The 15,683-nt window shown below is 37.0% G+C and overlaps 1 long non-coding RNA gene across 10 annotated transcripts in view; it reads left to right on the top strand.

Annotated features, from left to right (window-relative positions):
• LOC137489281 (uncharacterized) overlaps positions 1 to 15,683 on the top strand; it is a 602,555-nt gene that overhangs the window by 243,991 nt on the left and 342,881 nt on the right. For 8 of the 10 annotated variants that reach the window (XR_015524713.1, XR_015524716.1, XR_015524720.1 and 5 more), the window contains 2 exons: positions 8,438 to 8,588; positions 12,612 to 12,825. This is a non-coding gene — a long non-coding RNA (uncharacterized LOC137489281). The remainder of the gene's footprint in view (positions 1 to 8,437; positions 8,589 to 12,611; positions 12,826 to 15,683) is intronic. The other 2 variants (XR_015524717.1, XR_015524719.1) reach the window with 1 other exon arrangement.

The raw sequence follows: 15,683 nt of genomic DNA, 5'->3' as shown, positions 1-15,683 counted from the left end.
TGTCAAAATAGGTGCGTAAACACACTTGATTAATCTTAAATATTTAACGCATTAAAAAAAAAAAAGCAAATAACGCAATTGCAGTTTTTTTTTTTTCTGTTGTGGCCAACGTGTGTTCAGGAATGGCACCTGCATAGAGGTGACCTAAGCGGCTGCCTTAGGCAGCAGAATAGTGAGCAAAGGATAACCTTCATCCGCGAACCTGGTCACATTCTGGTTAAGAGCGGCGTGATTGCCGTTTGCCTAGAGCGCCAGTTCAGGTTGCTCGGGTTTTTGCTTTGAGTTTCATGCAATTTCAGGTCTTTCATTTTTATTTTTTAGACTTTAACTGCAGTTCAGCAGTTCACTTTCATTTAAAATATTTTCATTCAGGAAGTTTTATTGGAGTTTGTTACCTCATGGTAAACGGAAAGAAAAACCTCCTCATTTCTAGACTTGCGTGATCCTTTAAGGTAATAAAAAATTGCTGCTTACATGATAGACTCTAAATCAGTATTATCTTAATCATAAAAGCGTAGTATCGGTGTCCATGTAAATGTACTGTAGTGAAAGTGGCAAATGAAGTCCAAGCTGTCAAAGACAGCCATAGCCCTAATCTCTGCCTTTAAGCTGCGTCCATGACTCCTCACATTTCATAAGTTTGCCGTGTTTCCCCCCTTTTTGTAAAGCGTGTGCTTCACGTTCCTCTGTCAGAACCTTTGCTTGTAAAATAAGAACTTGAAAAAAAATTGAAAGAGCAACAAATAATAACTTGATTTCTAGTTGATTATTTGGAAAAGTGGCTTATGGTTGATTTTTTCAATGAATAATTTGTTGAACTGCACCCAAATCATCACTAATACTGCAGAAGACCTGCTGGAACCCACATGGTCCCAAGATTCTGACAGAAATCAGTAAAGTTTGGTGAAGGAAAAATCATGGTTTAGGGTTATATTCAGTATGGGGACGTGCAAGAGATCTGCAGAGTAGATGGCAACATTAACAATAACAGCCTGAGGTATCAAGACATTTGTGCTGCCCATTACATAACAAACCACAGGAGAGGGCAAATTCTTCAGCAGGATAGCGCTCCTCCTTATAACTCAGCCTCCACATCACTTCCTAAAAGCAAAAAAGGTCAAGGTGCTCCAGGATTGGCCAGCCCTGTCACCAGAACTGAACATTATTGAGCATGTCTGGGGTAAGATGGAGCAGTTTTTCCTAAAACTTAGAAAAACAACATGACATTTGTTAGATATTGTATGTGTTAAAAATAATATAATTTAGAACTCTTAAATATTAATATTAAGATTACATATTTGGAAATATCAAAACTTGACACTGCATCACATTAGTCACATTATAATTTTACATTGTTTTGAAACTTGCCAAAAGTAGATAACAAAGAAATTGTATTAACATTGCTGTGTCCAGACCCAAAAATGCTGTTTAGAATGAGGATAACCAGTTAAGTGCAGTGTAAAAAGCTATTTTGAAGATATTTAGAGTTTATCAGAAATTAATAATGGCACATTAATGACTCTCTCAGGAAAGAAACACTGATTCAGTGCATTTCGAATGAATATGAATACAACAAGTTAACAGAAAACAAATGTTTGCACTGAAACGCCGTATGTTTACAGAAACAGAGTTTAGTTTGAGACAATTTAAAGTGAAAGAGATATGCTCCAACAACTGTACGACATCTGCTTTTCAATTTGGAGGACTGCAGAGTGTCAGAGTTTTATATTTCACGTCTGTCAAACTATTTTGCTGGAGCAGATTTGATCCAAACGAACTACAAATGTACAAAAAGTAGCAGGCTACCCCTGAGGGCCACGATATACACAACATCTGCAGACATTTCCAGCAGCACAAGCTCAATTTCATTGTGCCTTACTGCATTCTGAAATGTGTCTGACAGTGGAAAATGAAAGAGGTACAGTACAGGCCTGGGACACTTTATGTTGCAGTTTTGGTTTATGTTTGTGCAGCATTGAACCGTGACGGGCTGCCGCTGTCTGTTTGGTTTTGATTATTTGGTCACACTTAATATTGATGGTCCGTTTTTTAAATATAAATTACATTGCATCTACATGTCAACTAATTCTCATTGGATTATAAGTAAACTCTTTGGATTGGGGTTAGGGTTAGGTTAGAAAAATTACAACAGCTCCCCCTTGTCCTAGCACATTGTCTAGGAAGGTTTGAAGTAGGGAGACTGAGGCTGCGTGCACGGGCCCACGCTTGTCTGACTATATACCATGAGAGCATCAATCTTTCTCCTGTTTAGGAGATTAGCCTTGTCTGTAGGCTTTGGGCTTAAGACTTCATGAGAGGAAGTGGTTTATGTTATAATTGTTGATTGTGGTACGATATGTGGATGCCTTTGGAATGTTTTTTTTTCCCCTTTGTTACTCCCTGAAGACCAGTTGTGAGAGGGAAATATTTAAGACACTTCATCAGTAGTGTACCTCAGATTCATTGGGTGTTTCGACTCTTTAAACGCTATAAAACCTCATCTGAGGCGATCTGCCTTGGTTGATCAATCCCAGGCCAGTTTCTTATTGCCAATTTGTAATAAGGATTTGACCAGATCCTCAATCTGTTTGTTTTGGGTTCTGGTGTTTATTCAAAGTTAGGTTTTTAGGGTTGGTGTATTTTTCCAAAAGTACTTTGCAGGATGGGTTCTGTCCATTTGTTATTACTGGTTGAGTTTTTAGGGTTAGTTTTAGGGTTTGGTTGTCCTTTTTAGGTGGGGTTAGGGTTTGGGTTAAGCAAGGGCTGTCGTTTTAGCAAAATACTTAGAAGAATGGGTTATGCCCTTTGGTCACTGATGGTTGGGGTTTGTTGTGGGTAAGGGTTGTCCCCTAAAGTTAGGTTGGGGTTAGGGTTTGGGGTAGGTGAGGGCTGTCGTTTTTCCCAAAATATTTAAAAGAATGGGTTATGCCCTTTGTTTACTGACGGTTGGGTTATAGAGTTTGGTGTGGGTAAGGGTTGTCCCCTAAAATTAGGTTTGGATTGGGGTTTGGGTTAGGCGAGAGCTGTCGTTTTCCCAATTTGCTTAGAAGAATGGGTTATGCCCTTTGGTCACTGATGGTTGAATTTTAGGGTTTAGTGTGGGTAAGGGTTGTCCCCTAAAGTTAGGTTGGGTTTAGGGTTTGGGGTGGGTGAATGCTGTCGTTTTTCCCAAAATACTTAAAAGAATGGGTTATGCCCTTTGGTTAATGACGGTTAGGTTTTAGGGTTTGGTGTGGGTCAGGGTTGTCCCCTAAAATTAGGTTGGGGTTTGGGTTAGGCGAGGGCTGTCGTTTTCCCAAAGTACTTAGAAGAATGTGTTATGCCCTTTGGTTACTGATGGTTGGGTTTTGGAGTTTGGTGTGGGTGAGGTTTGTCCCCTAATATTAGGTTGGGGTTTGGGTTAGGCGAGGGCTGTCGTTATCTCAAATTACATAAAAGAATGGGTTATGCCCTTTGGTTACTGACAGTTGGGTTTTAGAGTTTGGTGTAAGTGAGGGTTGTCTCCTAAAATTCGGTTGGGGTTAGGGTTAGTGCAAGTTGACATGTATTTACAAAGTTTCTAATAGTCATTTAAATGTGTTGAAGGAGCAGTATCAACAGATATTAAGTAGAGAGTCTACTAATACTCAAATGACCCTTCAAAATAAAGTGTTACTATTGATTTTATTATTTAAGTCTCCTTCCTTTTGCGTATTAGGTTTTTAACATGTCATGTTTGAATTTTGACTAAGCATATTGTACAGTAAATGTCATGTTCATCTACAATTCACATGCACACAGGCATTTTAACAGAAAAAGTCAAATACACAAAGGATGGCTTAAGGGTCAGTAAATTGTGGGGTAATTTTCATTTTTAGGAGAACTGATCCATTAAAAGTCTAGTATTTAGTTAAATACTCAATACTAATGTGAGCACTTACTGAAATGAGTCTTGTAGAAAATGGTGAAAAATTACCACCAATTATACAATCTACAATTACTCTTACTGTGAATTTCTCCCTTGTTTTAATACTAAGCTGTCTAATGCAAGTTTTCACAGTGGTCCACCTAGAAAAGGAAAAGATCCATGGCCTGTTCAGCTTTTCGAAAGCACTGAATCTGTCCTTATGACCTCCACACAAAGCACAATGTGTGCTTCCTGACGAAATGAGTTTCTCCACATCAGCCTCTGTTGGATGGTGAGGTGAACGGGACAAAAGAGTCCCACCGCCACATTACAACTAGAAAAAGAGCCTGTCTGTGTGCAGAGACACTAACACACTTGGAGGAGTAGGGCCAGAATGATAAAAGCTTACAGTATATGAAACATTGTGTGTCAAATGGCAACACCATTAAAGACAAATAAATAATTAACCACAGCACATCGGGAAATAAAATTAGTTGGTTCTAGTAGTTTTCTCTGTATGTGTTATAGCAACTGAACTTGTTAGGTCAAAGTGAACACAATCCTTAGGTCATGAATTTATTTCCCAGACAAATCATATGCTTGCAGGTTTGATTAAGGTGGATTCTGAGTACTTAGTGTCTCCAGAGGGTGTTAATAAATCTGAAAACCTTTTATGTAAACACGCTTTTTTTCTATTTATTTCTTGTTTAAAATGTATTTTTAATTTAAAATTTAATTTTAATTTCTTGTTTAAAAATTAACTTGCATCTTGAAAAAAGGCATTTTTTTTAATTTGTATAAAATATTATCTATTATGTGTGCAGTATACAGTATTTGCACTTTAATCCATCAGTGGAATGGATCCATCCACTGTAGATCATGGCTATAGGACAACTCTGTAAATGTCCTTGAGTGGCCCAGCCAGTTCCCAAACTTCAACCTGATTGAACATCTCTAGAGATCAGAAACTGGTTGTGCACCAATGTATAGGAATATAGAATATATCAGAATGTGCCATAGCAACTGAACTTGTTAGGTTGAAATGCAGTTTTGATTAAGGGGAATTCTGGGAACTTAGTGTCCCAGAGGGAGATGACAAATCTGCAAACCTTTTATTTTTATTTAGAATAGTACTTTGTGCAAGGGGTTTATTATATAAATATTAATATTAAATGTCTCTCGTGAGCAACATTCAGGCCTGCTGTTCTCGCATAAATCCACCAGAGGCCGCTGTCGACTGACCGATCGACTAACCCACCCTCCTCCTTCCCTAAACCCAACCAATAGTGTTTTCAAAAGCACCGATTGACTAGTGCCCACCCACTTCCCTAAACCCAACCGACAATTTTGAAAAGCCATCCAGAAAAAGAAAAGCCCTCGCCTGAGTTTGACCATGTTTTCAGATTTTACTACATTCAAATCCTGTTATTTACTTGTTTATTTAGTTTTTTGGCTTTTGTTTTTGTCTCACCCTCTGTTCTGGAATCGTTTTCCGCCAAACTTGATCTCCCTCATCTTTTTTCAACTTCTTTCTGCGTCTCAAGTCCGCCGATGTACATGGCGAACTTACTAGACAAACTGGTAACAGCAAGAAAACCGTCTGTTAGAAGGTAAGCAGTCGCTGGTGAACACATAAAGGAACAACGTCATACCGCCCTGTATCGTTAGCTTTAAAGACGAAATGGAGCCATTCTGTATGTACTTCTGGCTACATAATTCACAATCTTCAGAAATGTATATAAGGCTACATTTTCAGAATGAGCTTATGTTACACACTGAGAAAAGGATAATCACTGTTAAAAGAAGTAAACTATTAGAAGTATTTACAAGACAATAGTTACAAGTAAAAAATGCTAACTAATTTGGGGGAGACGAGAGAAGTGAGTTTATTTCCTAAATATACACAGGGTAAAAATAAATGTGTGTTTAAAAATAATAAAAAGACTGTTAATCAGAATAATGAGTTTAATAACACTGACGCCGCTCAAGTAGTGTAAAATCACAGATGTGGAGTAGAGACTTCATCTTACATAATGAAGATAAATCTTAAGGTGTGATAGATGAGGGAAGTCATGCCGAACGTAATGCAGCTGCTAATTTGGAATGTTGCTCACACGTTTGCTGCAGTGTGTTGTGCGACACGCTCACAGGGCCTTTATCGCAGCTCACCAGACCTCCTACAATTGAAAAATATGTGCTTCGCCGCATGATGCTGTCGGCAAACGGTGGGAATTTGAACATTCAATTTCATAATTTCAGTGAAATAAAGCAAGCAACATGTAATGCGCTCTCCTCAAGGGTAACACAGCCCAGCTGAGTGCTTGAGTGTGTGTATGTGTGTGGGTGTACGTGCCAGTGAATGAATGCACGCAGGCAAACTCGCCCAGACAAAACAGCCGCTGCTCTGGCACAGCGTGAAAAATGGGTCCGCTGTTCATTCACCACTGTCATTCTGATTATTTTCTCAGCAACAGGGGTCACTGCATCTCTGTCTGCTTGAGCCTGCGGAAGGTAAACTTAATTTAGCGCTGTATCTCTTTCCGTTAGCAAGATGCGCATCCAATACCACATGGCTCCCTAACATAATCAATTATCTACGCTGAAGCGGCGGAGAATGCAGAATACTGATAAGGGCTTGTTGATTCTTCCTAATGAAGAGTGGCGAAGTAAAAACGATTTGATTTGGGACATTTGGGTCGGGTTTTAGCCTTTCTTCTGGGAATTTAAAGAGCAAGAATTGAAGCAGAGTCTGTATGTCTATGACAGTAGACTAAAAGTAGTGTGTTTGTGCGCAAGGATAAGGCATGTGAGTTACAGTGCATCTGGAAAGTATTCATAGTGCTTCACTTTTTCGACTTTTTTTTTAATGTTACAGGCTCATTCCAAAATGGATTAAATTCATTTATTTCCTCCACATTCTACACACATTACCCCATAATGAAAATGTGAAAAGATTTTTTGAAATTGTTGCAAATTTTATTCAAAAGCAAAGCTTGAAAAACCCAACACAGGCTCATTCTGAAAATGTAGTCTCGCGGAAGTTTCTGGAGACTGTAAATTATGTAGCTGGAGGTACGTATGGCTGAATTTTTTTTTTCAAGCGAACGCTATGGGGCGGTTTGACGCCGTTCCTTTTGGTGCTTACTTGATGACCGCTTACCTCCGTGTGGAGGGCTTTCCCGCCGCAACCAGTTTGTCCAGTTAGCTCGTTGTGTACGGTGACGGACTTGAGATGCAGAGAGGACTTGACCGCGACGATGACGACGACCGGGTTCGAGTCCAGGGAAGAGCGGTTTCAGAAATCAGGTAAAACAAAAACGGAATACAAAAAATAAAACAAACGAGTGAACAACAGAGTGAGAATGTAGTTAAATCCGAAAACGTGGTAAAAGTCAGACGAGGGCTTTTCTTTTTCTGGAAGGCTTTTGTAAACCATTGGCTGGGTTTAGGGAAGTAGGCGGGTGGCCAAGTCAATCTGTAAAATTGATTGGGTTAAGGGAAGGAGGAGGGTGGGTCGATCGATTGGCTGGTGGCCCAGTCAATCATTCAGTCGGTTGACAGCAGCCGCTGGTCGGTTCATGCGAGAACAGCGCGGGCGGGAACGGCACTCGCAAAAACCAAATCTGCAAAAATACTTACCTCCCGGGAAGTATTTCACGGCCTCCAGAAACGTCCGCGGTTAAACGACTACTGTTTCAGAATGAGCCTGGGTTGGAAAAATCCCATGTATATAAGTATTCACAGCCTTTGCTCAATATTTTGTTGATGCACCTTTGGCTCCTTTGTTTTCATGCTTGGTCTGTGCTTTGACATGCACTGTCAACCCTGGGACCTTACATAGACAGGTGTATGCTTTTTCAAATCATGTCCAATCAACTGAATTTACCAGCGGAATGATCAGTGGTAACAAAATAAACCTGAGCTTAAATTAGAGCTTCATGGCAAAGTGTGCGAATATTTTGCACATGTGATTTTTCATTTATTTTTTTATTTTTTTTTTTATAAATTTGCAACAATTTCTATTTTTTTTTCTTCACATTTTTACTATGGTGTACTGGGTGTAGAATGTTGCGGAATTAAATGCATTTAATATATTTTGGAATAAGGCTGTAACATAAAAAGTGAAGCACTTTGAATACTTTCCAAATGCCCTGTTAATATTTGCCATCATAATTGCTGTAATTCAGTGATGGATAGATTTAACTGCTTAAAAGATGCTTTAGGGTTTGGTTCCAAGTTGACATGATAATATCATAACATTTCTGCAGATTTGTCAGCTGCACATCCGTAAGGTGAATTTTCCATTTCAGCATATCCCACCATATCTGGTGCCAGTGGAGTCTTTGGAGTAACTGTCATGTTCAAGAAAACAGTTTGAGACGATTTGAGCTTTGCAGCATGCCATGTTATCATGCTTTCCTTCTGAATAATACAAGATGTGCACAATGAAGTCATAAATGGATGCATATTGTTCAGTGTGTGATGTTTAAATGATTTTCAGTTAGTACTAAAGTTCATTCATTCATTCATTCATTTCTTCCACTTTTCCAGAGCGGGGGCGCGGGGCAGCAGTCCCAGGAGAGAACCTCAGACTTCCCTCTCCCCAGACATTTGCCTCTGGAGGGGATCCCGAGGCATTCAGGCCAGCTGAGAGCCATAGTACCTCCAGCTTATCCTGGGTCTTCCCCAAGGCTTCTTTCAGGTAGGACATGCCTGGAACACCTCACTAGGTAGACGTCAATGAGGCATCAGAAACAGATGCCCGAGCCACCTCAGCTGGCTTCCCTTGATGTGGAGGAGCTGTGGCTCTACTCCGAGCTCCTCCTGGGTTACAAAGCTCCTCACCCTATATAATGGTGTGCTCTGCCATCCTGTGAAGGAAACTCATTTTGGCTGCTTGTATCCGAGATCTTGTTCTTTCGGTCATGACCAAAAGCTCATGACCATAGGTGAGAGTAGGAACGTAGATTGACCAACTAATCGAGAGCTTTGCCTTTCTGCTCAGCTCCTTCTCTAACAAAAACGGACCAGTACATTGACCGCAATACTGCACCGATCCGCCTGCCAATCTAACGTTCCATCCTTCCCTCACTCGTGAACAAAAATCCAAATGATACTTGAACTCCTTCACCTGGGCTAAGGGCTTTCCTCCAAGTTGGAGAAGGCAATAATAGTATTATTAAATAATACTATAATAGTATTATAAAAAGTATTATTACCAGGGCATAGCACTAATGTGCAGTGCCAAGAAAATATTCCCCACACCAATAGGCAATCCTTCCTATTCTGATGTTGAGTTTGATTATAACTACATTCCTAAATGTGTTGTGCTGCTGTCATGTGATTGGCTGAGATACAGTATATGATATACGATAACAAGCAGGTGAACAGATTAAGTGTCTGTTAATGCTTATGTAGCCTATATATTCAGATAAATAAGTAATCATATATGTTCTTTCTTCCCCTTTCCTTAATCCACTGTCTATTTTTATCCATCCATTTCTTATTGGGAGGCAATGCCTCCCTGGAGAAAACACCCTGGTGATAAAGCAATGCAATTTCACGCTTGCTGTTTTTACCCCCAGACATGAAGACTCACTAAAATGGTAATCATTTATTTTGAATTTATTTAATATTTTCAAGATCTTTTGGCATGGGTGAAATCTATAACTACAATTATAATGACGAATTCAATCGGCATGGAAAACTACTTGATGTTTCTACACCTTAAAAACAGAATTTTATAAACGTCTTAATTACAGCTTTAATAAAAGCATTTGCTTCATTGAAGGATATCTTCATTTGTTACTTCCTCTGCAGCTTTGCAAATTAAACTCGCTACATCACTCTGATGATGACATTCATGTTTAATTATTGCATTAATCATTTATTTCATTGTCTGCTGTTAGTGGCAGCAAAGTGTTCTGTGATCATTTTTTTAAAATGCCTCGCAAGCTGATTCACCTCCTCTTCACAGAGGAAAAACTTGTTGCTCGAAGACTCAACGGTAGACGAAAACACTAATGTTATTTCAGCCTGTGAAATGACTCAAAGTCACACTGACCTTTTGTATAAAAAAAAATACAGCATGTGCAGGAAGTTGAATATTTATGTTTGCTTCTTTGCCAGGCCAAGACCGCAGTTTAAACTTTAAACACACATTATGTCAAAGAGGTTTTCTGCCAAAACCCATTGAGTGTCGGCCATTCACACGCAGGGTTATGACGAATCGATAAATAAGCAAGGGTTGGCATAATATCTTTTATTTAAGCAGTAAAGTGCATTATTTCTCAACTACGAGAACAACAGGTCACAAACTATTCATACATTTTGCTTTGAATGGCAAAAAGGTGAGTAAATAATGCATTGAAAATTCATTCATTCATTCATTCATTCATTCATTCAATTGTTCTTTCATTCATTCATTCATTCATTCAATCGTTCGTTCATTCATTCATTCATTCATGCATTCAATCGTTCGTTCGTTCATTCATTCATTCAATCGTTCGTTCGTTCCTTCGTTCCTTCGTTCGTTCCTTCGTTCCTTTGTTCATTCATTCGTTCATTCATTCATTTAATCGTTCGTTCATTCATTCATTCATTCATTCATTCATTCATTCATTCATTCATTCATTTATTCATTCATTCAATCGTTCGTTCGTTCGTTCGTTTGTTTGTTCCTTCGTTCATTCATTCATTCATTCATTCATTCATTCATTTATTCATTCATTCATTTTCCTTCCTTTTATTCATCAGGGGTCACCACAGCGTAATGAACACCCAACTTTTCGAGCATGTGCTTTACACAGCGGATGCCCTTCCAGCTATGACCCAGTATTGGGAAAAATCCATACACACTCATTCATAAACATACACTACGGCTAATTTAGTTTATTCAATTCCCCTACAGTATTCACCTTATTCTCCGTGGACGAGCGGGCGCATCCATTTGAATCATTTTGGCTCGAGACTTTTAGTCTCATTCACTTCTATTCATTTTTATGTGTTCAAAACAGCTCGTTAAGCTGCTTGATGTTGCAAACTGATATTTTCTTAATATTATGTTATTTTTTTTCGGTGTAGTCATGCAAACACTTGTTTGTAGAGTGAGTAGTTTGACCGCTTTCTGACATTTATTATTACTAGTGATTTCTCCCATAGACAACTGAATCAGAAGTTCTAAAACAATCGCAAAAACGACCGCACTTCTGCATTGAAGAAGAAGTTCTATACCCAGGGGTGGATTTAGTAATTTGGGGGTCCTAAGCAATTCCAGCCATGGGGCACAACAGTCCTTAAATGCACCCTTCTTCTTTTCTTTAATTTTTATTTACATTTCAGTCGATATGAAGTAAACTCGAATCCACTACAGCTGCAAAATGAATCAATGCGACTCAAAGTAATTCATGTGATTAATTATACATATTTTCTTCCTACAAAACAAAGCTTAATCTCACAGACATGTCTTGATTTTATTGTATTTCTCTGCTGAAACAAAACAAAATAGTCTAGGCTATCACATACGTCTTAAAGTTTACCAAAAAGAAATAATAATAATCATTTCAAAGTGCTAAAATGCACTTATTGTTATTTTTAAATTAAATATAAATTGTCATCGTCTATGTTTTATCTTAATGTAATCTCTACGCAGTGGCGCAGTAGGTAGTGCAGGTGCCTCACAGCAAGAAGGTCGCTTGTTCGAGCCTCGGCTGGGTCAGTTGGCGTTTTTGTGTGGTGCATGTTCTCCCTGTGTTGGCTTGGGTTTACTCCGGGTGCTCCGGTTTCCCCCACAGTCCAAAGACGTGGTACAGGCTAATTTGTGTAGGCTAAATTGTCCGTAGTGTATGAGTGTGAATGAGTTTGTGGATGTTTCCCAGAGATGGGTTGCGGCTGGAAGGGCATCCGCTGCGTAAAAACTTGCTGGATAAGTTGGCGGTTCATTCCGCTGTGGCGACCCTGGATTAATAAAGGGACTAAGCCAAAAAGAAAATGAATTAATGAATGAGAAATTCATGACTAAATATAATATATATATATATATATATATATATATATATATATATATATATATATATATATATATATATATATATATATATATATATATATTAATAAATTTGACTGCTGAACTGCTCTATGATTGGAGGGGTTTACAAAATTGTGCAAATGTAATAATTATAATATTTTATTTTATGATATAATTATTACATAACATTAGTAGAATATGCTATTTTAATTCATATTAAATAATATTTAATTACATTAAAATTGTATTTGTTTGACTCTCATATGAAATATGAATTGTTATATATAGTTTATAGGTATAATTTATACTTCTATATATTTATTGGGGGCCCCCAAATTTCCTTGGGGCCCTAAGTGGCTGCTTACCTCGCTTATTGGTTAAATCCGCCCTTGCCTATACCACATGTCTTTGGATTGTGGGGGAAACCCCTGGAGGAAACCCACGCCAACACGGGAAGTACATGCAAACTCCACACAGAAATGCCAACTGACCCAGCCAGAGCTCGAACCAGCAACCTTTATGCTGTGGTGTGACAGTGCTAACCACTGAGCCACCATGTCGCGCTGCAATGATAATGAATAATGAAAATGAGTTTTTACGGTATGTGCTCTACCTTTAAAAGGAGCCTTTCAGAGTAATAGCAGATCAATTCTTTTGTAACAGGTTTCAATGTTTTTACCTATAACTATCCTGTTAAAGGGAGATTGCAGATGCCATCGTCCTGTTGTGCAGTGACTGGAAAGAGCTTTGCTACTGGATGAGCCACCTAAAGACATGATGACAGTCCAGGAACACTGCTGGTTTAAGGGCAAATCCTTACAGTTTCCGCTTGACTGGTCTGACTGTCTGACTCTGAGCAGAAGGACACATCGCTGTGGAAAAAAAGAGCCGGAGGTTCAGGCGCAGCGTTAAGGTGAGGTGATATAAGCACTGTCATATGAAAGCTTATTTCTGCCACATATTAAGACCAAAACGTTTATTGTCACACTATTTCTGACTATTTCCCCCTCCGCATTGCAGTTTTATGTGTCACAATTGAAGTTTTCATCATAAAATTCAAAATTTTTAACCGGATTTTGGGTTTATATCTTGAGGTTCAGATTCTGTTTTTCTCACATTATTTTAAGTGTACATTGTGCTATTTATTTATTCATTCTTTTTATTTATTTATTTATATTTATTTATTTATTTATTCATTTTATTTATTTATTTATTTATTCATTCATTTTATTCATTTATCCTTCATTATTAATTAAAATTTTATATCTTAATTCATATATTTTGGTGCATTTGAGCAAATCAAATTTATTAAACAGATGTATTCATTAAAAAAATATTGATGTCAACGAACAAAAAAACAATACATTTTAATTCAAGTGACATATTGCATATAAAGCTTTTTTTTTTTTTTTTTTTTTACAATTTTTACTCAATAATTTCCCTTTATTATAAAATGTAAAAATGAAAAATAAAATAAAAATCAAGAGACACTAAAAATATATCTGTTTGTAAGCAATATTTCACTTGAATTTAAATGTATTGTTCTTGAGAGTTATTTCTCATTTTCACTGGTTTTCTTTTTTTTTTTTACTTAATTTTCATACATTTAAAAGTTTTTTACAGAACAAAACATTCAGTGACAGCAGCGATTATTTAAAAAATGACAGTAAAAAGTAACCCTAGATGTAAATAAAAAAAAAAATACAAATATATATATATATATATATATATATATATATATATATATATATATATATATATATATATATATATATATATATATATATATATATATATATGTATATTTTCAGTTTCAAAAGAGCTGGAAATAATTATGTCCTGTTCAGATACAAAGTGACAGGTGCCCATCTTTGTTTAAAAATATCCATTTTCAATTAAAGTTGAGCAGTCATAAACTCCATTCTATAAATAGATTCAGGTTTTTCTATCTATTTTAATATTGTTGGAGGGTGTCGCTTCATTCAATTTATTGTTATAGTCTTTCTTGCACTCAGTAAAAGTATATGTAGTATATATTTCTGATTTTATTATATATATACTGTATATCCTGGGGTATCCCTTCAAGCAAGAAAAACAGGGGAGTAAAAAGTATATCTAACTGCATAATTTTCATTATCTCAATCTTTACCCCTTGCCAAAATGCAGGAATTTTCAGACAATCCCAGAATATATGTGCGTGATTACCCACATTCCTGCAACCCCTCCAGCATTCATCTGACTGTGGACGGTTAGCATATTTTAAGACCATCAATGTTGTTCTTAAAAACCTAATTTTTGTTTTCCAGTCAAACTCTTTCCAATTATGCCTATTGATCCCCTTGTGGATTCTGAACATATGTTTTCCCAAATTTCACTGGTTTTCTTAAACTAAACTATCATAAGCCTATTATTTAGTGCAAGTTGGCACCATCTCTACTTATGGTCAATGCACTAAGCGACTGTATTAACATCAATAACTTTTCTTGTTAAGCACAACATTTTGTAACATGCAAAATCATAAAACAAAAAGAAATCTTACCAATTAAATGTCATGTTTTATTCTTTGTTTTCTTTGTTCGCTCATGACGCAACCCATACGCAACACAAGGGGCCAGCATCTCCAGGTTGGCTTGTCTTGACTCATAGATGTGTACAGTACACTGTATGCTAACCTGTACCAAGATGGCGGCTCTTTCACATTCATGCGAATAGACAACAATAGCCTACATGTTATTTAGTGTATCTAAGGAAAATCTTGTTCTGACATGAGTTGTATGCATTCAAAAACATTTTGAATTTAATATATTGATTCTGATAAAAAAAAGTCAAGAATTTGTTTATTTTATTGCTAAACAGAAGAACACTCTTAACAATTTTAAAATAATAATCAATGATGTACATTTCATGTTACTCAACACTGTTTACTAAATAATAAAGTTTTAAACTAAAGTTCATTTTGAATGAACTTTATTCAAGAATTATGTCAGTTCAGGTTGAACAATAATTTCAGAAATGAAGTATTATTCGGTCACAGTCTCCTAAATACTCATGTAATACTCTCTTCCTCTTTAGGTTAGTTTCTAATCAGATTATACATTGCAGATCCTCTGCATCAGATGCTGCAGTCAAATTGAATTTTTTTTTTTTTTGGAGTACAAACTCTTATTCTTAAACTCGATTTCATGCTCGGCTGGACAACAGGAGCATATATCTTAAACACAAATGGGAAACTGATGCCACAACATAAAACAGGCGCTGGGATAATAGTCCTTATCTGCTTTTATCTCCACTGCTTTTATGATGTTGGCGTCTACTGTTTTCTTACTGTTTATTGGACTGTAAAGTTGAATAAACCTTCTATATCTCTGATTCCTTATATATATATATTCATCCTACATGAAAAAAAACTTAAGGTAACAATAAAACTGGTCATAAGGGTTTATCTACTTTGTTTTCCTGTGATAGCGGATCTGGAAATAATCTAAAATGTAACTTACTGTAAATATGTCGTCTCCTTCACTGCTTGAATTTAAAAACTGTGATTTCTTTTAGCATTTGAATTAATTGTCATGACACTAATACAGGTTGTTTCAATTAGTTGTCTCTTATGGTTATGTGTCGTTCTTCTAGTCTTCATCTGTACTGTCTGCATGAATTGGAAGTCTCTATTGTTTCTACATGCAGTCTAGCATACTAGCTCTACACTTTTTCTACTTTCATCTGCGACACCAACGAACTGTTGTTATAGGGCCCGTACCAGCCAGCGTGAAA

The sequence above is a fragment of the Danio rerio genome, chromosome 24 (assembly GCF_052040795.2).
Source record: "Danio rerio strain M-AB ecotype USA chromosome 24, GRCz13ab, whole genome shotgun sequence".
In the NCBI taxonomy this organism is placed as follows: domain Eukaryota; kingdom Metazoa; phylum Chordata; class Actinopteri; order Cypriniformes; family Danionidae; genus Danio; species Danio rerio.
Note: the sequence above shows the minus strand (reverse complement) of the source record. Positions and strands in the feature narration are given on the sequence as shown.